Source organism: Orcinus orca, chromosome 7, assembly GCF_937001465.1.
Source record: "Orcinus orca chromosome 7, mOrcOrc1.1, whole genome shotgun sequence".
Classification (NCBI taxonomy): Eukaryota; Metazoa; Chordata; class Mammalia; order Artiodactyla; family Delphinidae; genus Orcinus; species Orcinus orca.
Window position 1 is genome coordinate 3,602,811 of NC_064565.1, and position 26,994 is coordinate 3,629,804.

The 26,994-nt window shown below is 43.7% G+C and overlaps 2 long non-coding RNA genes across 4 annotated transcripts in view; one reads left to right on the forward strand and one right to left on the reverse strand.

The window, feature by feature from the left end:
* LOC125965010 (uncharacterized) overlaps positions 1-26,994 on the reverse strand; it is a 431,017-nt gene that overhangs the window by 55,798 nt on the left and 348,225 nt on the right. Inside the window, exon 4 of one of the 2 annotated variants that reach the window (XR_007478434.1) lies at positions 14,759-14,800. The exons of the other annotated variant lie outside the window; for it this stretch is intronic. This is a non-coding gene — a long non-coding RNA (uncharacterized LOC125965010). Of the gene's footprint in view, positions 1-14,758; positions 14,801-26,994 lie in introns of those variants that run through there. 2 annotated transcript variants of the gene reach the window in all.
* The window catches only part of LOC125965009 (uncharacterized), a 455,232-nt gene that overhangs the window by 47,280 nt on the left and 380,958 nt on the right, over positions 1-26,994 (forward strand). The window lies entirely within an intron of this gene.

The following is a 26,994-nucleotide window of genomic DNA, read 5'->3' on the forward strand; positions in this document are numbered from 1 at the left end:
ATTGCGTTTACAGCATAGGAAAAGAGGCAGAAGGTCGACAATGATGCACTTGGCCAAAAAGGGCGTATGCGTTTTTTCCTGAATATATTCAGGAAAAAACGCATACGCCCTTTTTGGCCAACCAAGCAAGTCTTGCAAAGAAATCTGCACTACAATGAAGTCTCACTTCCCCCCGGTCAAAAGGGCCATCTGAAAAAAGTGTAAAATCCAGAAAGGCAGGACAGGCCATGGAGAACTGGGAGCCTTGTTATGCTGATGGGCGGGATGTAAATTGCATACAGCCACTCTGGAGAAGTGTATGGTGTTTCCTGAAACATCTAAAAAACAAAGCAACAAAGCCTAGGGCACTTCCACTTATGGTCCTATAGCTTAGGGAAATTAAAATCAAAAAGACACAACCACCCCAAAGTTTGGGACGGCTCTGTTTACAAGAACCTCGTTTACAGTACAAGTTCAAAAGCGCAGCAAGTGAAAAATGGATAAAGAAGTTGTGGTACTTACGTACAAGGCAATATCACTCAGCAATGAAATCTATGTCATCAGGCCGGTAGCAGCATGATGAGTGGATTCAGGTATGATGATTCTAACTGAAATTAGTCTCACAGAAAAACAAACATCATAAGATATCACTAATACACGGAATGTAAACTTGGTTACACTAGAACTGGATTACAAAACAGAACAGGGTCTCAAATTGAGAAAACCAACTTATGCTTGCTTAAGGGGAAAGGTGAGTTGGGGTGCTGCATAAAACCAGAGATTGAAATGAGCACAGATAAAGTTCCATAAGCCAAATATGGAATAGACAAGAGCTACTCCTTGCTCAACGAAATGGACTCAACACCCCATATTAAACGCCTAAGAATGTACCTGACTTGTAAGTATCTTAAAACCTATGGATTGCTATGTCTCCGAAAGAGAATCAAGCGTGTGTACAGGGGCATAAACGCAGCAGTGATAGGATTGGAGAGGTTTGGTGAGCAAATGAAGACCCTTTGAAGTCATATTGCTTGGTACCCATTCCACGGGTCTCAACTCTCCAGGTTTAAGGTATTCTTCCTTCAGCTAAAACATGCATGTGGAACCCAGAGTATGATCAACCCTGTGATCGGGAGACGTCTTCCAATATGTCTCAGTTTTCGTCCCCTGGTACTCGGGTGCAACATTCCAGACGCTTTACTAACACTCTCCCGACTTGGAGAGTCAGTGCCTTTAACCTCCTGTTTGGCCCAGGTTGCAATTTCTGCGGAAGATGAACAGGAATACAGAGAACCAATGAGACTCTAGCTGGAGGTGTCTGGACGGGCAAATTTAACTCTCATTTCCCACCAGGAAGAGGAATTAACCAAAGGCTCAGCATGCCGTGCCGGAACCAGATTAGGGCCTGATGCTATCCTGCGGTGTTGCGGCCAGCTCACAGGAAAGCGAGTTGAAGAAAGGAGCTCAGGGGCACTGAAATTTACAAACCTGCAGAGTTATAAATGACAGCTATCGTCCAAAAATATACTGAAGTAAGGCTGCCAAGAGGACTTGAAAGCGGGGCAGAATTGCAGGAAACCAATTTCAGGAGGTAGACTGTAATTGCATTTAAAGCATAGGAAAAGAGGCAGAAGGTCGACAATGATGCACTTGGCCAAAAAGGGCGTATGCGTTTTTTCCTGAATATATTCAGGAAAAAACGCATACGCCCTTTTTGGCCACCCAAGCAAGCTTGCAAAGGAAATCTGCACTACAATGAAGTCTCACTTGCCCCCGGTCAAAAGGGCCATCTGAAAAAAGTGTAAAATCCAGAAAGGCAGGACAGGCCATGGAGAACTGGGAGCCTTGTTATGCTGATGGGCGGGATGTAAATTGACAACAGCCACTCAGGAGAAGTGTATGGTGTTTCCTGAAACATCTAAAAAACAAAGCAACAGAGCCTAGGGCACTTCCACTTATGGTCCTATCGCTTAGGGAAATTAAAATCAAAAAGACACAGCCACCCCAAATGTTGGGACGGCTCTGTTTACAAGAGCCTCATTTAGAGTACAAGTTCAACATCGCAGAAAGTGAAAAATGGGTAAAGAAATTGTGGTACTTACGTACAATGCAATATCACTCAGCAATGAAATCTATGTCATCAGGCCAGTAGCAGCATAATGAGTGGATTCTGGTATGATGATTCTAACTGAAATAAGTCACACAGAAAAAGAAACATCATAAGATATCACTAATACACGGAATGTAAACTTGGTTACACTAGAACTGGATTACAAAACAGAACAGGGTCTCAAATTGAGAAAACCAACTTATGCTTGCTTAAGGGGAAAGGTGAGTTGGGGTGCTGCATAAAACCAGAGATTGAAATGAGCACAGATAAAGTTCCATAAGCCAAATATGGAATAGACAAGAGCTACTCCTTGCTCAACGAAATGGACTCAACACCCCATATTAAACGCCTAAGAATGTACCTGACTTGTAAGTATCTTAAAACCTATGGATTGCTATGTCTCCGAAAGAGAATCAAGCGTGTGTACAGGGGCATAAACGCAGCAGTGATAGGATTGGAGAGGTTTGGTGAGCAAATGAAGACCCTTTGAAGTCATATTGCTTGGTACCCATTCCACGGGTCTCAACTCTCCAGGTTTAAGGTATTCTTCCTTCAGCTAAAACATGCATGTGGAACCCAGAGTATGATCAACCCTGTGATCGGGAGACGTCTTCCAATATGTCTAAGTTTTCGTCCCCTGGTACTCGGGTGCAACATTCCAGACGCTTTACTAAAACTCTCCCGACTTGCAGGGTCAGTGCCTTTAACCTCCTGTTTGGCCCAGTTTGTAATTTCTGTGGAAGATGAACAGGAATAGGGAGAACCAATGACAGACTAGCTGGAGGTGTCTGGACGGGCAAATTTAACTCTCATTTCCCACCAGGAAGAGGAATTAACCAAAGGCTCAGCGTGCCATGCCGGAAACTGATTAGGGCCTGAAGCAGTCCTGCGGTGTTGCGGCCAGCTCACAAGAAAGCGAGTTGAAGAAAGGAGCTCAGGGGCTCTGTAATTTACAAACCTGTAGATTTATAAATGACAGCTATCGTCCAAAAATATACTGAAGTAAGGCTGCCAAGAGGACTTGAAAGCGGGGCAGAATTGGAAGAAACCGATTTCAGGAGGTAGACTGGAATTGCATTTCAAGCATAGGAAAAGAGGCAGAAGGTCGACAATGATGCACTTGGCCAAAAAGGGCGTATGCGTTTTTTCCTGAATATATTCAGGAAAAAACGCATACGCACTTTTTGGCCAACCAAGCAAGCTTGCAAAGGAAATCTGCACTACAATGAAGTTTCACTTCCCCCCGGTCAAAAGGGCCATCTGAAAAAAGTGTAAAATCCAGAAAGGCAAGACAGGCCAAGGAGAACTGGAATCCTTCTTATGCTGATGGGCAGGATGTAAACTGCCAACAGCCACTCGGGAGAAGTGTATGGTGTTTCCTGAAACATCTAAAAAACAAAGCAACAGAGCCTAGGGCACTTCCACTTATGGTCCTATAGCTTAGGGAAATTAAAATCAAAAAGACACAGCCACCCCAAATGTTGGGACGGCTCTGTTTACAAGAGCCTCGTTTAGGGTACAAGTTCAATATCGCAGAAAGTGAAAAATGGATAAAGAAGTTGTGGTACTTACGGACAATGCAATATCACTCAGCAATGAAATCTATGTCATCAGGCCCGTAGCAGCATAATGAGTGGATTCAGGTGTGATGATTCTAACTGAAATAAGTCACACAGAAAAAGAAACATCATAAGATATCACTAATACACGGAATGAAAACTTGGCAACACAGGAACTGAATTACAAAACAGAACAGGGTCTCAAATTGAGAAAACCAACTTATGCTTGCTTAAGTGGAAAGGTGAGTTGGGGTGATGCATAAAACCAGAGATTGAAATGAGCACAGATAAAGTTCCTTAAGCCAAATATGGAATAGACCATAGCTACACCTGGCTCAACGAAATGGACTCAACACCCCATATTAAACGCCTAAGAATGTACCTGACTAGTAAGTATCTTAAAACCTATGGATTGCTATGTCTCCAAAAGACAATCAAGCGTGTGTACAGGGGCATAAACGCAGCAGTGGTAGGATTGGAGAGGTTCGGTGAGCAAATGAAGACCCTTTGAAGTCATATTGCTTGGTACCCATTCCACGGGTCTCAACTCTCCAGGTTTAAGGTATTCTTCCTTCAGCTAAAACATGCATGTGGAACCCAGAGTATGATCAACCGTGTGATCGGGAGACGTGTTCAAATATGTCGCAGTTTCCGTGCCCTGGTACTCGGGTGCAACATTCCAGACGCTTTACTAACACTCTCCCGTCTTGGAGAGTCAGTGCCTTTAACCTCCTGTTTGGCCCACTTTGCAATTTCTGCGGAAGATGAACAGGAATAGGGAGAACCAATGAGAGACTAGCTGGAGGTGTCTGGACGGGCAAATTTAACTCTCATTTCCCAGCAGGAAGAGGAATCAACCAAAGGCTCAGCGTGCCGTGCCAGAACCAGATTAGGGCCTGAAGCAATCCTGCGGTGTTGCGGCCAGCTCACAAGAAAGCGAGTTGAAGAAAGGAGCTCAGGGGCACTGTAATTCACAAACCTGCAGAGTTATAAATGACAGCTATCGTCCAAAAGTATACTGAAGTAAGGCTGCCAAGAGGACTTGAAAGCGGGGCAGAATTGCAGGAAACCGATTTCAGGAGGTAGACTGGAATTGCATTTAAAGCATAGGAAAAGAGGCAGAAGGTCGACAATGATGCACTTGGCCAAAAAGGGCGTATGCGTTTTTTCCTGAATATATTCAGGAAAAAACGCATACGCCCTTTTTGGCCACCCAAGCAAGCTTGCAAAGGAAATCTGCACTACAATGAAGTCTCACTTGCCCCCGGTCAAAACGGCCATCTGAAAAAAGTGTAAAATCCAGAAAGGCAGGACAGGCCATGGAGAACTGGGAGCCTTGTTATGCTGATGGGCGGGATGTAAATTGACAACAGCCACTCAGGAGAAGTGTATGGTGTTTCCTGAAACATCTAAAAAACAAAGCAACAGAGCCTAGGGCACTTCCACTTATGGTCCTATCGCTTAGGGAAATTAAAATCAAAAAGACACAGCCACCCCAAATGTTGGGACGGCTCTGTTTACAAGAGCCTCATTTAGAGTACAAGTTCAACATCGCAGAAAGTGAAAAATGGGTAAAGAAATTGTGGTACTTACGTACAATGCAATATCACTCAGCAATGAAATCTATGTCATCAGGCCAGTAGCAGCATAATGAGTGGATTCTGGTATGATGATTCTAACTGAAATAAGTCACACAGAAAAAGAAACATCATAAGATATCACTAATACACGGAATGTAAACTTGGTTACACTAGAACTGGATTACAAAACAGAACAGGGTCTCAAATTGAGAAAACCAACTTATGCTTGCTTAAGGGGAAAGGTGAGTTGGGGTGCTGCATAAAACCAGAGATTGAAATGAGCACAGATAAAGTTCCATAAGCCAAATATGGAATAGACAAGAGCTACTCCTTGCTCAACGAAATGGACTCAACACCCCATATTAAACGCCTAAGAATGTACCTGACTTGTAAGTATCTTAAAACCTATGGATTGCTATGTCTCCGAAAGAGAATCAAGCGTGTGTACAGGGGCATAAACGCAGCAGTGATAGGATTGGAGAGGTTTGGTGAGCAAATGAAGACCCTTTGAAGTCATATTGCTTGGTACCCATTCCACGGGTCTCAACTCTCCAGGTTTAAGGTATTCTTCCTTCAGCTAAAACATGCATGTGGAACCCAGAGTATGATCAACCCTGTGATCGGGAGACGTCTTCCAATATGTCTCAGTTTTCGTCCCCTGGTACTCGGGTGCAACATTCCAGACGCTTTACTAAAACTCTCCCGACTTGCAGGGTCAGTGCCTTTAACCTCCTGTTTGGCCCAGTTTGTAATTTCTGTGGAAGATGAACAGGAATAGGGAGAACCAATGACAGACTAGCTGGAGGTGTCTGGACGGGCAAATTTAACTCTCATTTCCCACCAGGAAGAGGAATTAACCAAAGGCTCAGCGTGCCATGCCGGAAACTGATTAGGGCCTGAAGCAGTCCTGCGGTGTTGCGGCCAGCTCACAAGAAAGCGAGTTGAAGAAAGGAGCTCAGGGGCTCTGTAATTTACAAACCTGTAGATTTATAAATGACAGCTATCGTCCAAAAATATACTGAAGTAAGGCTGCCAAGAGGACTTGAAAGCGGGGCAGAATTGGAAGAAACCGATTTCAGGAGGTAGACTGGAATTGCATTTCAAGCATAGGAAAAGAGGCAGAAGGTCGACAATGATGCACTTGGCCAAAAAGGGCGTATGCGTTTTTTCCTGAATATATTCAGGAAAAAACGCATACGCACTTTTTGGCCAACCAAGCAAGCTTGCAAAGGAAATCTGCACTACAATGAAGTTTCACTTCCCCCCGGTCAAAAGGGCCATCTGAAAAAAGTGTAAAATCCAGAAAGGCAAGACAGGCCAAGGAGAACTGGAATCCTTCTTATGCTGATGGGCAGGATGTAAACTGCCAACAGCCACTCGGGAGAAGTGTATGGTGTTTCCTGAAACATCTAAAAAACAAAGCAACAGAGCCTAGGGCACTTCCACTTATGGTCCTATAGCTTAGGGAAATTAAAATCAAAAAGACACAGCCACCCCAAATGTTGGGACGGCTCTGTTTACAAGAGCCTCGTTTAGGGTACAAGTTCAATATCGCAGAAAGTGAAAAATGGAAAAAGAAGTTGTGGTACTTACGGACAATGCAATATCACTCAGCAATGAAATCTATGTCATCAGGCCCGTAGCAGCATAATGAGTGGATTCAGGTGTGATGATTCTAACTGAAATAAGTCACACAGAAAAAGAAACATCATAAGATATCACTAATACACGGAATGAAAACTTGGCAACACAGGAACTGAATTACAAAACAGAACAGGGTCTCAAATTGAGAAAACCAACTTATGCTTGCTTAAGTGGAAAGGTGAGTTGGGGTGATGCATAAAACCAGAGATTGAAATGAGCACAGATAAAGTTCCTTAAGCCAAATATGGAATAGACCATAGCTACACCTGGCTCAACGAAATGGACTCAACACCCCATATTAAACGCCTAAGAATGTACCTGACTAGTAAGTATCTTAAAACCTATGGATTGCTATGTCTCCAAAAGACAATCAAGCGTGTGTACAGGGGCATAAACGCAGCAGTGGTAGGATTGGAGAGGTTCGGTGAGCAAATGAAGACCCTTTGAAGTCATATTGCTTGGTACCCATTCCACGGGTCTCAACTCTCCAGGTTTAAGGTATTCTTCCTTCAGCTAAAACATGCATGTGGAACCCAGAGTATGATCAACCGTGTGATCGGGAGACGTGTTCAAATATGTCGCAGTTTCCGTGCCCTGGTACTCGGGTGCAACATTCCAGACGCTTTACTAACACTCTCCCGTCTTGGAGAGTCAGTGCCTTTAACCTCCTGTTTGGCCCACTTTGCAATTTCTGCGGAAGATGAACAGGAATAGGGAGAACCAATGAGAGACTAGCTGGAGGTGTCTGGACGGGCAAATTTAACTCTCATTTCCCAGCAGGAAGAGGAATCAACCAAAGGCTCAGCGTGCCGTGCCAGAACCAGATTAGGGCCTGAAGCAATCCTGCGGTGTTGCGGCCAGCTCACAAGAAAGCGAGTTGAAGAAAGGAGCTCAGGGGCACTGTAATTCACAAACCTGCAGAGTTATAAATGACAGCTATCGTCCAAAAGTATACTGAAGTAAGGCTGCCAAGAGGACTTGAAAGCGGGGCAGAATTGCAGGAAACCGATTTCAGGAGGTAGACTGGAATTGCATTTAAAGCATAGGAAAAGAGGCAGAATGTCCACAATGATGCACTTGGCCAAAAAGGGCGTATGCGTTTTTTCCTGAATATATTCAGGAAAAAACGCATACGCCCTTTTTGGCAAACCAAGCAAGCTTGCAAAGGAAATCTGCATTACAATGAAGTCTCACTTCCCCCCGGTCAAAAGGGCCATCTGAAAAAAGTGTAAAATCCAGAAAGGCAGGACAGGCCATGGAGAACTGGGAGCCTTGTTATGCTGGTGGGCGGGATGTAAATTGCCAACAGCCACTCTGGAGAAGTGTATGGTGTTTCCTGAAACATCTAAAAAACAAAGCAACAGAGCCTAGGGCACTTCCACTTATGGTCCTATAGCTTAGGGAAATTAAATTCAAAAAGATTCAGCCACCCCAAATGTTGGGACGGCTCTGTTTAAAAGAGCCTCGTTTACGGTACAAGTTCAATATCGCAGAAAGTGAAAAATGGATAAAGAATTTGTGGTACTTACGTACAATGCAATATCACTCACCAATGAAATCTATGTCATCAGGCCCGTAGCAGCATAATGAGTGGATTCTGGTATGATGATTCTAACTGATATAAGTCACACAGAAAAAGAAACATCATAAGATATCACTAATACACGGAATGTAATCTTGGCTACACAGGAACTGAATTACACAACAGAACACGGTCACAAATTGAGAAAACCAACTTATGCTTGCTTAAGGGGAAAGGTGAGTTGGGGTGCTGTATAAAACCAGAGATTGAAATGAGCACAGATAAAGTTCCTTAAGCCAAATATGGAATAGACAAGAGCTACTCCTTGCTCAACGAAATGGACTCAACACCCCATATTAAATGCCTAAGAATGTACCTGACTAGTAAGTATCTTAAAACCTATGGATTGCTATGTCTCCGAAAGACAATCAAGCGTGTGTACAGGGGCATAAACGCAGCTGTAACAGGATTGGAGAGGTTCGGTGAGCAAATGAAGACCCTTTGAAGTCATATTGCATGGTACCCATTCCACGGGTCTCAACTCTCCAGATTTAAGGTATTCTTCCTTCAGCTAAAACATGCATGTGGAACCCAGAGTATGATCAACCCTGTGATCGGGAGACGTCTTCCAATATGTCTCAGTTTTCGTCCCCTGGTCCTCGGGTGCAACATTCCAGACAATTTACTAACACTCTCCCGACTTGCAGGGTCAGTGCCTTTAACCTCCTGTTTGGCCCAGTTTGTAATTTCTGCGGAAGATGAACAGGAATAGGGAGAACCAATGACAGACTAGCTGGAGGTGTCTGGACGGGCAAATTTAACTCTCATTTCCCACCAGGAAGAGGAATTAACCAAAGGCTCAGCATGCCATGCCGGAAACTGATTAGGGCCTGAAGCAGTCCTGCGGTGTTGCGGCCAGCTCACAAGAAAGCGAGTTGAAGAAAGGAGCTCAGGGGCTCTGTAATTCACAAACCTGTAGATTTATAAATGACAGCTATCGTCCAAAAATATACTGAAGTAAGGCTGCCAAGAGGACTTGAAAGCGGTGCAGAATTGCAAGAAACCGATTTCAGGAGGTAGACTGGAATTGCATTTCAAGCATAGGAAAAGAGGCAGAAGGTCGACAATGATGCACTTGGCTAAAAAGGGCGTATGCGTTTTTTCCTGAATATGTTCAGGAAAAACGCATACGCCCTTTTTGGCCAACCAAGCAAGCTTGCAAAGGAAATCTGCACTACAATGAAGTCTCACTTCTCCATGGTCAAAAGGGCCATCTGAAAAAAGTGTAAAATCCAGAAAGGCAGGATAGGCCATGGAGAACTGGGAGCCTTCTTATGCTGATGGACGGGATGTAAATTGCCAACAGCCACTCGGGAGAAGTGTATGGTGTTTCCTGAAATCTCTAAAAAAGAAAGCAACAGAGCCTAGGGCACTTCCACTTATGGTCCTATTGCTTAGGGAATTTAAAATAAAAAAGACACAGCCACCCCAAAAGTTGCGACAGCTCTGTTTATTAGAACCTCCTTTATGGTACAAGTTCAATATCGCAGAAAGTGAAAAATGGATAAAGAAGTTGTGGTACTTACGTACAATGCAGTATCACTCAGCAATGAAATCTATATCATCAGGCCCGTAGCAGCATAATGAGTGGATTCAGGTATGATGATTCTAACTGAAATAAGTCACACAGAAACGAAACATCATAAGATATCACTAATACACGGAATGTAAACTTGGCTACACAGGAACTGAATTACAGAACAGAACAAGGTCTCAAATTTAGAAAACCAACTTATGCTTGCTTATGGGGAAAGGTGAGTTGGGGTGCTGCATAAAACCAGAGATTGAAATGAGCACAGATAAAGTTCTATAAGCCAAATATGGAATAGACAAGAGCTACTCCTTGCTCAACGAAATGGACACAACACCCCATATTAAACGCCTAAGTATGTACCTGACTAGTAAGTATCTTAAAACCTATGGATTGCTATGTCTCCGAAAGAGAATCAAGCGTGTGTACAGGGGCATAAACGCAGCAGTGATAGGATTGGAGAGGTTCGGTGAGCAAATGAAGACCCTTTGAAGTCATATTTCTTGGTACCCATTCCACGGGTCTCAACTCTCCCGATTTAAGGTATTCTTCCTTCAGCTAAAACATGCATGTGGAACCCAGAGTATGATCAACCCTGTGATCGGGAGACGTCTTCCAATATGTCTCAGTTTTCGTCCCTTTGTACTCGGGTGCAACATTCCAGACGCTTTACTAACACTCTCCCGACTTGGAGGGTCAGTGCCTTTAACCTCCTGATTGGCCCAGTTTGTAATTTCTGCGGAAGATGAACAGGAATAGGGAGAACCAATGAGAGACTAGCTGGAGGTGTCTGGATGGGCAAATTTAACTCTCATTTCCCACCAGGAAGAGGAATTATCCAAAGGCTCAGCGTGCCGTGCCGGAACCAGATTAGGGCCTGAAGCAATCTTGCGGTGTTGTGGCCAGCTCACAAGAAAGCGAGTTGAAGAAAGGAGCTCTGGGGCACTGTAATTCACAAACCTGCAGAGTTATAAATGACAGCTATCGTCCAAAAATATACTGAAGTAAGGCTGCCAAGAGGACTTGAAAGCGGGGCAGAATTGCATTAAACCGATTTCAGGAGGTAGACTAGAATTGCATTTAAAGCATAGGAAAAGAGGCAGAACGTCCACAATGATGCACTTGGCCAAAAAGGGTGTATGCGTTTTTTCCTGAAAATATTCAGGAAAAAACGCATACGTACTTTTTGGCCAACCAAGCAAGCTTGCAAAGGAAATCTGCACTACAATGAAGTCTCACTTCCCCCCGGTCAAAAGGGCCATCAGAGAAAAGTGTAAAATCCAGAAAGGCAGGACAGGCCATGGAGACCTGGGAGCCTTGTTATGCTGATGGGCGGGATGTAAATTGCCAACAGCCACGGCGGGAAGTGTATAGTGTTTCCTGAAACATCTAAAAAACAAAGCAACAGAGCCTAGGGCACTTCCACTTATGGTCCTATAGCTTAGGGAAATTAAAATCTAAAAGACACAGCCACCCCAAAGTTTGGGACGGCTCTGTTTACAAGAACCTCATTTACGGTACAAGTTCAATATCGCAGAAAGTGAAAAATGGATAAAGAAGTTGTGGTACTTACGTACAATGCAGTATCACTCAGCAATGAAATCTATATCATCAGGCCCGTAGCAGCATAATGAGTGGATTCAGGTATGATGATTCTAACTGAAATAAGTCACACAGAAACGAAACATCATAAGATATCACTAATACACGGAATGTAAACTTGGCTACACAGGAACTGAATTACACAACAGAAAACGGTCTCAAATTTAGAAAACCAACTTATGCTTGCTTAAGGGGAAAGGTGAGTTGGGGTGCTGCATAAAACCAGAGATTGAAATGAGCACAGATAAAGTTCCTTAAGCCAAATATGGAATAGACAAGAGCTACTCCTTGCTCAACGAAATGGACTCAACACCCCATATTAAACGCCTGAGAATCTACCTGACTAGTAAGTATCTTAAAACCTAGGGATTGCTATGTCTCTGAAAGAAAATCAAGCGTGTGTACAGGGGCATAAACGCAGCAGTGATAGGATTGGAGAGGTTCGGTGAGCAAATGAAGACCCTTTGAGGTCATATTGCATGGTACCCATTCCACGGGTCTCAACTCTCCAGGTTTAAGGTATTCTTCCTTCAGCTAAAACATGCATGTGGAACCCAGAGTATGATCAACCGTGTGATCGGGAGACGTCTTCCAATATGTCTCAGTTTTCGTTCCCTGGTACTCGGGTGCAACATTCCAGACACTTTACTAACACTCTCCCGACTTGGAGAGTCAGTGCCTTTAACCTCCTGTTTGGCCCAGGTTGCAATTTCTGCGGAAGATGAACAGGAATAGGGAGAACCAATGAGAGACTAGCTGGAGGTGTCTGGACGGGCAAATTTAACTCTCATTTCCCACCAGGAAGAGGAATTAACCAAAGGCTCAGCATGCCATGTCGGAACCAGATTAGGGCCTGAAACAATCCTGCGGGGTTGTGGCCAGCTCACAAGAAAGCGAGTTGATGAAAGGAGCTCAGGGGCTCTGTAATTCACAAACCTACAGAGTTATAAATGACAGCTATCATCCAAAAATATACTGAAGTAAGGCTGCCAAGAGGACTTGAAAGCGGGGCAGAATTTCAGGAAACCGATTTCAGGAGGTAGACTGGAATTGCATTTAAAGCATAGGAATAGAGGCAGAACGTCCACAATGATGCACTTGGCCAAAAAGGGCGTATGCGTTTTTTCCTGAATATATTCAGGAAAAAACGCATACGCCCTTTTTGGCCAACCAAGCAAGCTTGCAAAGTAATGTGCAATACAATGAAGTCGCACTTCCCCCAGGTCAAAAGGGCCATCGGAAAAAAGTGTAAAATCCAAAAAGGCAGGACAGGCCATGGAGAACTGGGAGCCATGTTATGCTGATGAGTGGGATGTAAATTGCCAACAGCCACTGGGGAGAAGTGTATGGTGTTTCCTGAAACATCTAAAAAACAAAGCAACAGAGCCTAGGGCACTTCCACTTATGGTCCTATAGCTTACGGAAATTAAAATCTAAAAGACACAGCCACCCCAAAGTTTGGGACGGCTCTGTTTACAAGAACCTCGTTTAAGGTACAAGTTCAATATCACAAAAAGTGAAAAATGGATAAAGAAGTTGTGGTACTTACGTACAATGCAATATCACTCAGCAAAGAAATCTATGTCATCAGGTCCGTAGCAGCATAATGAGTGGATTCAGGTATGATGATTCTAACTGAAATAAGTCACACAGAAAAAGAAACATCATAAGATATCACTAATACACGGAATGTAAACTTGGCTACACAGGAACTGAATTACAGAACACAACAGGGTCTCAAATTTAGAAAACCAACTTATGCTTGCTTAAGGGGAAAGGTGAGTTGGGGTGTTGCATAAAACCAGAGATTGAAATGAGCACAGATAAAGTTCCTTAAGCCAAATATGGAATAGACAAGAGCTACTCCTTGCTCAACAAAATGGACTCAACACCCCATATTAAACGCCGGAGAATGTACCTGACTTGTAAGTATCTGAAAACCTATGGATGGCTATGTCTGAAACAGAATCAAGCGTGTGTACAGGGTCATAAACACAGCTGTGACAGGATTGGAGAGGTTCGGTGAGCAAATGAAGACCCTTTGAATTCATATTGCATGGTACTCATTCCACCCGTCTCAACTCTCCAGGTTTAAGGTATTGTTCCTTCAGCTAAAACATGCATGTGGAAACCAGAGTATGATCAACCGTGTAATCGGGAGATATGTTCAAATATGTCTCACTTTTCGTACCCTGGTACTCGGGTGCAACATTCCAGATGCTTTACTAACACTCTCCCGACTTGGAGAGTCAGTGCCTTTAACCTCCTGTTTGGCCCAGTTTGCAATTTCTGCGGAAGATGAACAGGAATAGGGAGAACCAATGAGAGACTAGCTGGAGGTGTCTGGACGGGCAAATTCAACTGTCATTTCCCACCAGGAAGAGGAATTAACCAAAGGCTCAGCATGCCGTGTCGGAACCAGATTAGGGCCTGAAGCAATCCTGCGGGGTTGTGGCCAGCTCACAAGAAAGCGAGTTGAAGAAAGGAGCTCAGGGGCACTGTAATTCACAAACCTGCAGAGTTATAAATGACAGCTATCATGCAAAAATATACTGAAGTAAGGCTGCCAAGAGGACGTGAAAGCGGGGCAGAATTGCAGGAAACTGATTTCAGGAGGTAGACTGGAATTGCATTTAAAGCACAGGAAAAGGGGCAGAAGGTCGACAATGATGCACTTGGCCAAAAAGGGCGTATGCGTTTTTTCCTGAATATATTCAGGAAAAAACGCATACGCCCTTTTTGGCCAACCAAGCAAGATTGCAAAGGAAATCTGCACTACAATGAAGTCTCACTTCCCCCTGGTCAAAAGGGCCATCTGAAAAAAGTGTAAAATCCAGAAAGGCAGGACAGGCCATGGAGAACTGGGAGCCTTATTATGCAGATGGGCGGAATGTAAAATGCCAACAGCCACTCTGTAGAAGTGTATAGTGTTTCCTGAAACATCTAAAAAACAAAGCAACACAGCCTAGGGCACTTCCACATATGGTCCTATAGATTAGGGAAACTAAAATCAAAAAGACACAGTCACCCCAAATGTTGGGACGGCTCTGTTTACAAGAACCTACTTTATGGTACAAGTTCAATATCGCAGAAAGCGAAAAATGGCTAAAGAAGTTGTGGTACTTACGTACAATGCAATATCACTCAGCAATGAAATCTATGTCATCAGGCCCGTAGCAGCATAATGAGTGGATTCAGGTATGATGATTCTTACTGAAATAAGTCACACAGAAAAAGAAACATTATAAGATATAACTAACAAACGGAATGTAAACTTGTCTACAGAGGAACTGAATTACAGAACAGAACAGGGTCTCAAATTTACAAAACCAACTTATGCTTGCTTAAGGGGAAAGGTGAGTTGGGGTGCTGCATAAAACCAGAGATTGAAATGAGCACAGATAAAGTTCCTTAAGCCAAATATGGAATAGACCAGAGCTACTCCTTGCTCAACGAAATGGACTCAACACACCATATTAAATGCCTAAGAATGTACCTGACTAGTAAGTATCTTTAAACCTTAGGATTGCTATCTCTCTGAAAGAGAATCAAGCGTATGTACAGGGGCATAAACACAGCAGTCATAACATTGGAGAGGTTCGGTGAGCAAATGAAGACCCTTTGAATTCATATTGTATGGTACTCATTCCACGGGTCTCAACTCTCCAGGTTTAAAGTATTCTTCCTTCAGCTAAAACATGCATGTGGAACCCAGAGTATGATCAACCGTGTGATCGGGAGACGTGTTCAAATATGTCTCAGTTTTCGTTCCCTGGTACTCGGGTGCAACATTCCAGATGCTTTACTAACACTCTCCCGACTTGGAGAGTCAGTGCCTTTAACCTCCTGTTTGGCCCAGTTTGCAATTTCTGCCGAAGATGAACAGGAATAGGGAGAACCAATGAGAGACTAGCTGGAGGTGTCTGGACGGGCAAAATTAACTCTCATTTCCCACCAGGAAGTGGAATTAACCAAAGGCTCAGCATGCCGTGCCGGAACCAGATTAGGGCCTGAAGCAATCCTGCGGTGTTGCGGCCAGCTCACAGGAAAGAGAGTTGAAGACAGGAGCTCAGGGGCACTGTGATTCACAAACCTGCAGAGTTATAAATGACAGCTATCGTCCAAAAATATACTGAAGTGAGGCTCACAAGAGGACTTGAAAGCAGGGCAGAATTGCAGGAAACCGATTTCAGGAGGTAGACTGGAATTGCATTTAAAGCATAGGAAAAGAGGCAGAACGTCCACAATGATGCACTTGGCCAAAAAGGGCGTATGCGTTTTTTCTTGAATATATTCAGGAAAAAACGCATACGCCCTTTTTGGCCAACCAAGCAAGCTTGCGAAGGAAATCTGCACTACAATGAAGTCTCACTTCCCCCCGGTCAAAAGGGCCATCTGAAAAAAGTGTAAAATCCAGAAAGACAGGACAGGCCATGGAGACCTGGGAGCCTGGTTATGCTGATGGGCGGGATGTAAATTGCCAACAGCCACTCGGGAGAAGTGTATGGTGTTTCCTGAAACATCTAAAAAACAAAGCAACAGAGCCTAGGGCACTTCCACTTATGGTCCTATAGCTTAGGGAAATTAAAATCAAAAAGACACAGTCACCCCAAAGATTGGGATGGGTCTGTTTACAAGAACCTCGTTTACGGTACAAGTTCTATATCGCAGAAAGTGAAAAATGGATAAAGAAGTTGTGGTACTTACGTACAATGCAATATCACTCAGCAATGAAATCTATGTCATCAGGCCTGTAGCAGCATAATGAGTGGATTCAGGTATGATGATTCTAACTGAAATAAGTCTCACAGAAAAAGAAACATCATAAGATATCACTAATACACGGAATGTAAACTTGGCTACATAGGAACTGAATTACAAAGCAGAACAGGGTCTCAAATTTAGAAAACCAACTTATGCTTGCTTAAGGGGAAAGGTGAGTTGGGGTGCTGCATAAAACCAGAGATTGAAATGAGCACAGATAAAGTCCCCTAAGCCAAATATGGAATAGACAAGAGCTACTCCTTGCTCAAGGAAATGGACTCAACACCCCATATTAAAAGCCTAAGAATGTACCTGACTAGTAAGTATCTTAAAACCTAGGGATTGCTATGTCTCCGAAAGAGAATCAAGCATGTGTACAGGGGCATAAACGCAGCAGTGATAGGATTGGAGAGGTTCGGTGAGAAAATGAAGACCCTTTGAGTTCATATTTCATGGTACACATTCCACGGGTCTCAACTCTCCAGGTTTAAGGTATTCTTCCTTCAGCTAAAACATGCATGTGGAAACCAGAGTATGATCAACCGTGTGATTGGGAGAAGTGTTCAAATATCTCAGTTCTCGTCCCCTGGTACTCGGGTGCAACATTCCATGCGTTTAACTAACACTCTCCCGACATGGAGAGTCAGTGCCTTTAACCTCCTGTTTGGCCTAGTTTGCAATTTCTGTGGAAGATGAACATGAATAGGGAGAACCAATGAGAGACTAGCTGGAGGTGGCTGGACGGGCAAATTTAACTCTCATTTCCCAGCAGGAAGAGGAATTAACCAAAGGCTCAGCGTGCCGAGGCGGAACCAGATAAGGGCCTGAAGCAATCCTGCGGTGTTGCGGCCAGCTCACAGGAAAGCGAGTTGAAAGGAGCTCAGGGGCACTGTAATTCACAAACCTGCAGAGTTATAAATGACAGCTATCGTCCAAAAATATACTTAAATAAGGCTAGCAAGAGGACTTGAAAGCGGGGCAGAATTGCAGGAAACCGATTTCAGGAGGTAGACTGGAATTGCATTTAAAGCATAGGAAAAGAGGCAGAACGTCCACAATGATGCACTTGGCCAAAAGGGCGTATGTGTTTTTTCCTGAATATATACAGTAAAAAATGCATACGCCCTTTTTGGCCAACCAAGCAAGCTTGCAAAGGAAATCTGCACTACAATGAAGTCTCACTTCCCCCCAGTCAAAAGGGCCATCTGAAAAAAGTGTAAAATCCAGAAAGGCAGGACAGGCCATGGAGAACTGGGAGCCTTGTTATGCTGATGGGCGGGATGTCAATTGCCAACAGCCACTCTGGAGAAGTGTATGGTGTTTCCTGAAACATCTAAAAAACAAAGCAACAGAGCCTAGGGCACTTCCACTTATGTTCCTATAGCTTAGGGAAATTAAAATCAAAAAGACACAGCCACCCCAAAGTTTGGGACGGCTCTATTTACAAGAACCTCGTTTAAGGTACAAGTTCAATATCGCAGAAAGTGAAAAATGGATAAAGAAGTTGTGGTACTTATGTACAATGCAATATCACTCAGCAATGAAATCTATGTCATCAGGCTCGTAGCAGCATAATGAGTAGATTCAGGTATGATGATTCTAACTGAAATAAGTCACACAGAAAAAGAAACATCATAAGATATCACTAATACACGGAATGTAAACTTGGCTACACAGGAACTGAATTACACAACAGAACAGCGTCTTAAATTTAGAAAACCAACTTATGCTTGCTTAAGGGGAAAGGTGAGTTGGGGTGCTGCATAAAACCAGAGGTTGAAATGAGCACAGATAAAGTTCCTTAAGCCAAATATGGAATAGACAAGAGCTACTCCTTGCTCAACGAAATGGACTCAACACCCCATATTAAACGCCTAAGAATGTACCTGACTTGTTAGTATCTTAAAACCTATGGATTGCTATCTCTCCGAAAGAGAATCAAGCGTGTGTACAGGGGCATAAACACAGCAGTGATAACATTGGAGAGGTTCGGTGAGCAAATGAAAACCCTTTGAATTCATATTGCATGATACTCATTCCACGGGTCTCAACTCTCCAGGTTTAAGGTATTCTTCCTTCATCTAAAACATGCATGTGGAACCCAGAGTATGATCAACCGTGTGATCGGGACACGTGTTCAAATATGTCTCTGTTGTCGTTCCCTGGTACTCGGGTGCAACATTCCAGACACTTTACTAACACTCTCCCGACTTGGAGAGTCAGTGCCTTTAACCTCCTGTTTGGCCCAGTTTGCAATTTCTGCGGAAGATGAACAGGAATAGGGAGAACCAATGAGAGACTAATTGGAGGTGTCTGGACAGGCAAATTTAACTCTCATTTCCCACCAGGAAGAGGAATTAACCAAAGGCTCAGCATTCCGTGCTGGAACCAGATTAGGGCCTGAAGCAATCCTGCGGTGTTGCGGCCAGCTCACAGGAAAGCGAGTTGAAGACAGGAGCTCAGGGGCACTGTAATTCACAAACATGCAGAGTTATAAATGACAGCTATCATCCAAAAATATACTGAAGTAAGGCTGCCAAGAGGACTTGAAAGCGGGGCAGAATTTCAGGAAACCGATTTCAGGAGGTAGACTGGAATTGCATTTATCACACAGGAAAAGAGGCAGAACGTCGACAATGCTGCACTTGGCCAAAAAGCGCATATGCGTTTTTTCCTGAATATATTCAGGAAAAAACGCATAAGCCCTTTTTGGTGAACCAAGCAAGCTTGCAAAGGAAATCTGCACTACAATGAAGTCTCTCTTCCCACCAGTCAAAAGGGCCATCTGAAAAAAGTGTAAAATCCAGAAAGGCAGGACAGGCCATGGAGGACTTGGAGCCTTATTATGCAGAGGGTGTGGGATTTAAATTGCCAACAGCCACTCTGTAGAAGTGTATGGTGTTTCCTGAAACATCTAAAAAAAAAAGCAACACAGCCTAGGGCACTTCCACATATGGTCCTATAGCTTAGGGAAATTAAAATCAAAAAGACACAGTCACCCCAAATGTTGGGACGGCTCTGTTTACAAGAACCTAGTTTATGGTACAAGTTCAATATCGCAGAAATTGAGAAATGGATAAAGAAGTTGTGGTACTTACGTACAATGCAATATCACTCATCAATGAAATCTATGTCATCAGTCCCGTAGCAGCATAATGAGTGGATTCAGGTATAATGATTCTAACTGAAATAAGTCACACAGAAAAAGAAACATCATAAGATATCACTAACAAACGGAATGTAAACTTGGCTACAGAGGAACTGAATTACAGAACAGAACAGGGTGACAAATTTACAAAACCAACTTATGCTTGCTCAAGGAGAAAGGTGAGTTGGGGTGCTGCATAAAACCAGAGATTGAAATGAGCACAGATAAAGTTCTATAAGCCAAATATGGAATAGACCAGAGCTACTCCTTGCTCAACGAAATGGATTCAACACCCCATATTAAACGCCTAAGAATGTACCTGACTAGTAAGTATCTTAAAACCTAGGGATTTCTATCTCTCTGAAAGAGAATCAAGCGTATGTACAGGGGCACAAACACAGCAGTGATAACATTGGAGAGGTTCGGTGAGCAAATGAAGACCCTTTGAATTCATATTGCATGGTACTCATTCCACGGGTCTCAACTCTCCAGGTTTAAGGTATTCTTCCTTCAGCTAAAACATGCATGTGGATCCCAGAGTATGATCAACCGTGTGATAGGGAGACGTGTTCAAATATGTCACAGTTTTCGTCCCCTGGTACTCGGGTGCAACGTTACAGACGCTTTACTAACACTCTCCCGACTTGGACAGTCAGTGCCTTTAAACTCCTGTTTGGCCCAGTTTACAATTTCTGCGGAAGATGAACAGGAATAGGGAGAACCAATGAGAGACTAGCTGGAGGTGTCTGGACGGGCAAATTTAACTCTCATTTCCCACCAGGAAGAGGAATTAACCAAGGGCTCAGCGTGGCGTGCTGGAACAAGATTAGGGCCTGAAGCAATCCTGCGGTGTTGCGGCCAGCTCACAAGAAAGCGAGTTGAAGAAAGGAGCTCAGGGGCACTGTAATTCACAAACCTGCAGAGTTATAAATGACAGCTATCGTCCAAAAATATACTGAAGTAAGGCTGCCAAGAGGACTTGAAAGCGGGGCAGAATTGCAGGAAACCGATTTCAGGAGGTAGACTGGAATTGCATTTCAAGCATAGGAAAAGAGGCAGATCGTCCATAATGATGCACTTGGCCAAAAAGGGCGTATGCGTTTTTTCCTGAATATATTCAGGAAAAAACGCATACGCCCTTTTTGGCCAACCAAGCACGCTTGCAAAGGAAATCTGCACTACAATGAAGTCTCACTTCCCCCCGGTAAAAAGGGCCATCTGAAAAACGTGTAAAATCCAGAAAGGCAGGACAGGCCATGGAGAACTGGGAGCCTTGTTATGCTGATGGGCGGGATGTAAATTGCCAACAGCCACTCTGGAGAAGTGTATGGTGTTTCCTGAAACATCTAAAAAACAAAGCAACAAAGCCTAGGGCACTTCCACTTATGGTCCTATAGCTTAGGGAAATTAAAATCAAAAAGACACATCCACCCCAAAGTTTGGGACAGCTCTGTTTACAAGAACCTCATTTACAGTACAAGTTCAATATCGCAGAAAGTGAAAAATGGATAAAGAAGTTGTGGTACTTACGTACAATGCAATATCACTCAGCAATGAAATCTATGTCATCAGGCCCGTAGCAGCATGATGAGTGGATTCAGGTATGATGATTCTAACTGAAATAAGTCACACAGAAAAAGAAACATCATAAGATATCACTAATACACGGAATGTAAACTTGGCTACACAGGAACTGAATTACAGAACAGAACAGGGTCTCAAATTTAGAAAACCAACTTATGCTTGCTTAAGGGGAAAGGTGAGTTGGGGTGCTGCATAAAACCAGAGATTGAAATGAGCACAGATAAAGTTCCTTAAGCCAAATATGGAATAGACAAGAGCTACTCCTTGCTCAACGAAATGGACTCAACACCCCATATTAAACGCCTAAGAATGTACCTGACTAGTAAGTATCTTAAAACCTATGGATTCCCATGTCTCTGAAAGAGAATCAAGCATGTGTACAGGGGCATAAACGCGGCAGTGATAGGATTGGAGAGGTTCGGTGAGCAAATGAAGACCCTTTGAAGTCATATTGCATGGTACCCATTCCACGGGTCTCAACTCTCCAGGTTTAAGGTATTCTTCCTTCAGCTAAAACATGCATGTGGAACCCAGAGTATGATCAACCATGTGATTGGGAGACGTGTTGAAATATGTCTCAGTTTTTGTCCCCTGGTACTCGGGTGCAACATTCCAGACGCTTTACTTACACTCTCCCGACTTGCAGGGTCAGTGCCTTTAACCTCCTGTTTGGCTCAGTTTGCAATTTCTGCTGAAGATGAACAGGAATAGGGAGAACCAATGAGAGACTAGCTGGAGGTGTCTGGATGGGCAAATTTAACTCTCATTTCCCACCAGGAAGAGGAATTAACCAAAGGCTCAGTGTGCCGTGCCGGAACCAGATTAGGGCCTGAAGCTATCCTGCGGTGTTGCGGCCAGCTCACAGGAAAGCGAGTTGAAGAAAGGAGCTCAGGGGCACTGTAATTCACAAACCTGCAGAGTTATAAATGACAGCTATCGTCCAAAAATATACTGAAGTAAGCCTGCCAAGAGGACTTGAAAGGGGGGCAGAATTGCAGGAAACCGATTTCAGGAGGTAGACTGGAATTGCGTTTACAGCATAGGAAAAGAGGCAGAAGGTCGACAATGATGCACTTGGCCAAAAAGGGCGTATGCGTTTTTTCCTGAATATATTCAGGAAAAAACGCATATGCCCTTTTTGGCCAACCAAGCAAGTCTTGCAAAGAAATCTGCACTACAATGAAGTCTCACTTCCCCCCGGTCAAAAGGGCCATCTGAAAAAAGTGTAAAATCCAGAAAGGCAGGACAGGCCATGGAGAACTGGGAGCCTTGTTATGCTGATGGGCGGGATGTAAATTGCAAACAGCCACTCTGGATAAGTGTATGGTGTTTCCTGAAACATCTAAAAAACAAAGCAACAAAGCCTAGGGCACTTCCACTTATGGTCCTATAGCTTAGGGAACTTAAAATCAAAAAGACAAAACCACCCCAAAGTTTGGGACGGCTTTGTTTACAAGAACCTCGTTTACGGTACAAGTTCAAAAGCGCAGCAAGTGAAAAATGGATAAAGAAGTTGTGGTACTTACGTACAAGGCAATATCACTCAGCAATGAAATCTATGTCATCAGGCCCGTAGCAGCATGATGAGTGGATTCAGGTATGATGATTCTAACTGAAATTAGTCTCACAGAAAAACAAACATCATAAGATATCACTAATACACGGAATGTAAACTTGGCTAGACAGGAACTGAATTACAAAACAGAACAGGGTCTCAATTTTAGAAAACCTACTTATGCTTGCTTAAGGGGAAAGGTGAGTTGGGGTGCTGCATAAAAACAGAGATTGAAATGAGCATAGATAAAGTTCGTTAAGCCAAATATGGAATAGACAAGAGCTACTCCTTGCTCAATGAAATGGACTCAACACCACATATTAAACGCCTAAGAGTGTACCTGACTAGTAGCTATCTTGAAACCTATGGATTGCTATGTCTCCAAAAGAGAATCAAGCATGTGTACAGGGGCATAAACGCAGCAGTGATAGGATTGGAGAGGTTCGGTGAGCAAATGAAGACCCTTTGAAGTCATATTGCATGGTACCCATTCCACGGGTCTCAACTCTCCAGGTTTAAGGTATTCTTCCTTCAGCTAAAACATGCATGTGGAACCCAGAGTATGATCAACCCTGTGATCGGGAGACGTCTTCCAATATGTCTCAGTTTTCGTCCCCTGGTACTCGGGTGCAACATTCCAGACGCTTTACTAACACTCTCCTGACGTGGAGAGCCAGTGCCTTTAACCTCCTGTTTGGACCAGTTTGCAATTTCTGCGGAAGATGAACAGGAATACAGAGAACCAATGAGACTCTAGCTGGAGGTGTCTGGACGGGCAAATTTAACTCTCATTTCCCACCAGGAAGAGGAATTAACCAAAGGCTCAGCATGCCGTGCCGGAACCAGATTAGGGCCTGATGCTATCCTGCGGTGTTGCGGCCAGCTCACAGGATAGCGAGTTGAAGAAAGGAGCTCAGGGGCACTGAAATTTACAAACCTGCAGAGTTATAAATGACAGCTATCGTCCAAAAATATACTGAAGTAAGGCTGCCAAGAGGACTTGAAAGCGGGGCAGAATTGCAGGAAACCAATTTCAGGAGGTAGACTGTAATTGCATTTAAAGCATAGGAAAAGAGGCAGAAGGTCGACAATGATGCACTTGGCCAAAAAGGGCGTATGCGTTTTTTCCTGAATATATTCAGGAAAAAACGCATACGCCCTTTTTGGCCACCCAAGCAAGCTTGCAAAGGAAATCTGCACTACAATGAAGTCTCACTTGCCCCCGGTCAAAAGGGCCATCTGAAAAAAGTGTAAAATCCAGAAAGGCAGGACAGGCCATGGAGAACTGGGAGCCTTGTTATGCTGATGGGCGGGATGTAAATTGACAACAGCCACTCAGGAGAAGTGTATGGTGTTTCCTGAAACATCTAAAAAACAAAGCAACAGAGCCTAGGGCACTTCCACTTATGGTCCTATCGCTTAGGGAAATTAAAATCAAAAAGACACAGCCACCCCAAATGTTGGGACGGCTCTGTTTACAAGAGCCTCATTTAGAGTACAAGTTCAACATCGCAGAAAGTGAAAAATGGGTAAAGAAATTGTGGTACTTACGTACAATGCAATATCACTCAGCAATGAAATCTATGTCATCAGGCCAGTAGCAGCATAATGAGTGGATTCTGGTATGATGATTCTAACTGAAATAAGTCACACAGAAAAAGAAACATCATAAGATATCAGTAATACACGGAATGTAAACTTGGTTACACTAGAACTGGATTACAAAACAGAACAGGGTCTCAAATTGAGAAAACCAACTTATGCTTGCTTAAGGGGAAAGGTGAGTTGGGGTGCTGCATAAAACCAGAGATTGAAATGAGCACAGATAAAGTTCCATAAGCCAAATATGGAATAGACAAGAGCTACTCCTTGCTCAACGAAATGGACTCAACACCCCATATTAAACGCCTAAGAATGTACCTGACTTGTAAGTATCTTAAAACCTATGGATTGCTATGTCTCCGAAAGAGAATCAAGCGTGTGTACAGGGGCATAAACGCAGCAGTGATAGGATTGGAGAGGTTTGGTGAGCAAATGAAGACCCTTTGAAGTCATATTGCTTGGTACCCATTCCACGGGTCTCAACTCTCCAGGTTTAAGGTATTCTTCCTTCAGCTAAAACATGCATGTGGAACCCAGAGTATGATCAACCCTGTGATCGGGAGACGTCTTCCAATATGTCTCAGTTTTCGTCCCATGGTACTCGGGTGCAACATTCCAGACGCTTTACTAAAACTCTCCCGACTTGCAGGGTCAGTGCCTTTAACCTCCTGTTTGGCCCAGTTTGTAATTTCTGTGGAAGATGAACAGGAATAGGGAGAACCAATGACAGACTAGCTGGAGGTGTCTGGACGGGCAAATTTAACTCTCATTTCCCACCAGGAAGAGGAATTAACCAAAGGCTCAGCGTGCCATGCCGGAAACTGATTAGGGCCTGAAGCAGTCCTGCGGTGTTGCGGCCAGCTCACAAGAAAGCGAGTTGAAGAAAGGAGCTCAGGGGCTCTGTAATTCACAAACCGGTAGATTTATAAATGACAGCTATCGTCCAAAAATATACTGAAGTAAGGCTGCCAAGAGGACTTTAAAGCGGGGCAGAATTGCAAGAAACCGATTTCAGGAGGTAGACTGGAATTGCATTTCAAGCATAGGAAAAGAGGCAGAAGGTCGACAATGATGCACTTGGCCAAAAAGGGCGTATGCGTTTTTTCCTGAATATATTCAGGAAAAAACGCATACGCACTTTTTGGCCAACCAAGCAAGCTTGCAAAGGAAATCTGCACTACAATGAAGTCTCACTTCCCCCCGGTCAAAAGGGCCATCTGAAAAAAGTGTAAAATCCAGAAAGGCAAGACAGGCCAAGGAGAACTGGAATCCTTCTTATGCTGATGGGCAGGATGTAAACTGCCAACAGCCACTCGGGAGAAGTGTATGGTGTTTCCTGAAACATCTAAAAAACAAAGCAACAGAGCCTAGGGCACTTCCACTTATGGTCCTATAGCTTAGGGAAATTAAAATCAAAAAGACACAGCCACCCCAAATGTTGGGACGGCTCTGTTTACAAGAGCCTCGTTTAGGGTACAAGTTCAATATCGCAGAAAGTGAAAAATGGATAAAGAAGTTGTGGTACTTACGTACAATGCAATATCACTCAGCAATGAAATCTATGTCATCAGGCCCGTAGCAGCATAATGAGTGGATTCAGGTGTGATGATTCTAACTGAAATAAGTCACACAGAAAAAGAAACATCATAAGGTATCACTAATACACGGAATGAAAACTTGGCAACACAGCAACTGAATTACAAAACAGAACAGGGTCTCAAATTGAGAAAACCAACTTATGCTTGCTTAAGTGGAAAGGTGAGTTGGGGTGATGCATAAAACCAGAGATTGAAATGAGCACAGATAAAGTTCCTTAAGCCAAATATGGAATAGACCATAGCTACACCTGGCTCAACGAAATGGACTCAACACCCCATATTAAACGCCTAAGAATGTACCTGACTAGTAAGTATCTTAAAACCTATGGATTGCTATGTCTCCAAAAGACAATCAAGCGTGTGTACAGGGGCATAAACGCAGCAGTGGTAGGATTGGAGAGGTTCGGTGAGCAAATGAAGACCCTTTGAAGTCATATTGCTTGGTACCCATTCCACGGGTCTCAACTCTCCAGGTTTAAGGTATTCTTCCTTCAGCTAAAACATGCATGTGGAACACAGAGTATGATCAACCATGTGATCGGGAGACGTGTTCAAATATGTCGCAGTTTCCGTGCCCTGGTACTCGGGTGCAACATTCCAGACGCTTTACTAACACTCTCCCGTCTTGGAGAGTCAGTGCCTTTAACCTCCTGTTTGGCCCACTTTGCAATTTCTGCGGAAGATGAACAGGAATAGGGAGAACCAATGAGAGACTAGCTGGAGGTGTCTGGATGGGCAAATTTAACTCTCATTTCCCTGCAGGAAGAGGAATCAACCAAAGGCTCAGCGTGCCGTGCCAGAACCAGATTAGGGCCTGAAGCAGTCCTGCGGTGTTGCGGCCAGCTCACAAGAAAGCGAGTTGAAGAAAGGAGCTCAGGGGCACTGTAATTCACAAACCTGCAGAGTTATAAATGACAGCTATCGTCCAAAAATATACTGAAGTAAGGCTGCCAAGAGGACTTGAAAGCGGGGCAGAATTGCAGGAAACCGATTTCAGGAGGTAGACTGGAATTGCATTTAAAGCATAGGAAAAGAGGCAGAATGTCCACAATGATGCACTTGGCCAAAAAGGGCGTATGCGTTTTATCCTGAATATATTCAGGAAAAAACGCATACGCCCTTTTTGGCCAACCAAGCAAGCTTGCAAAGGAAATCT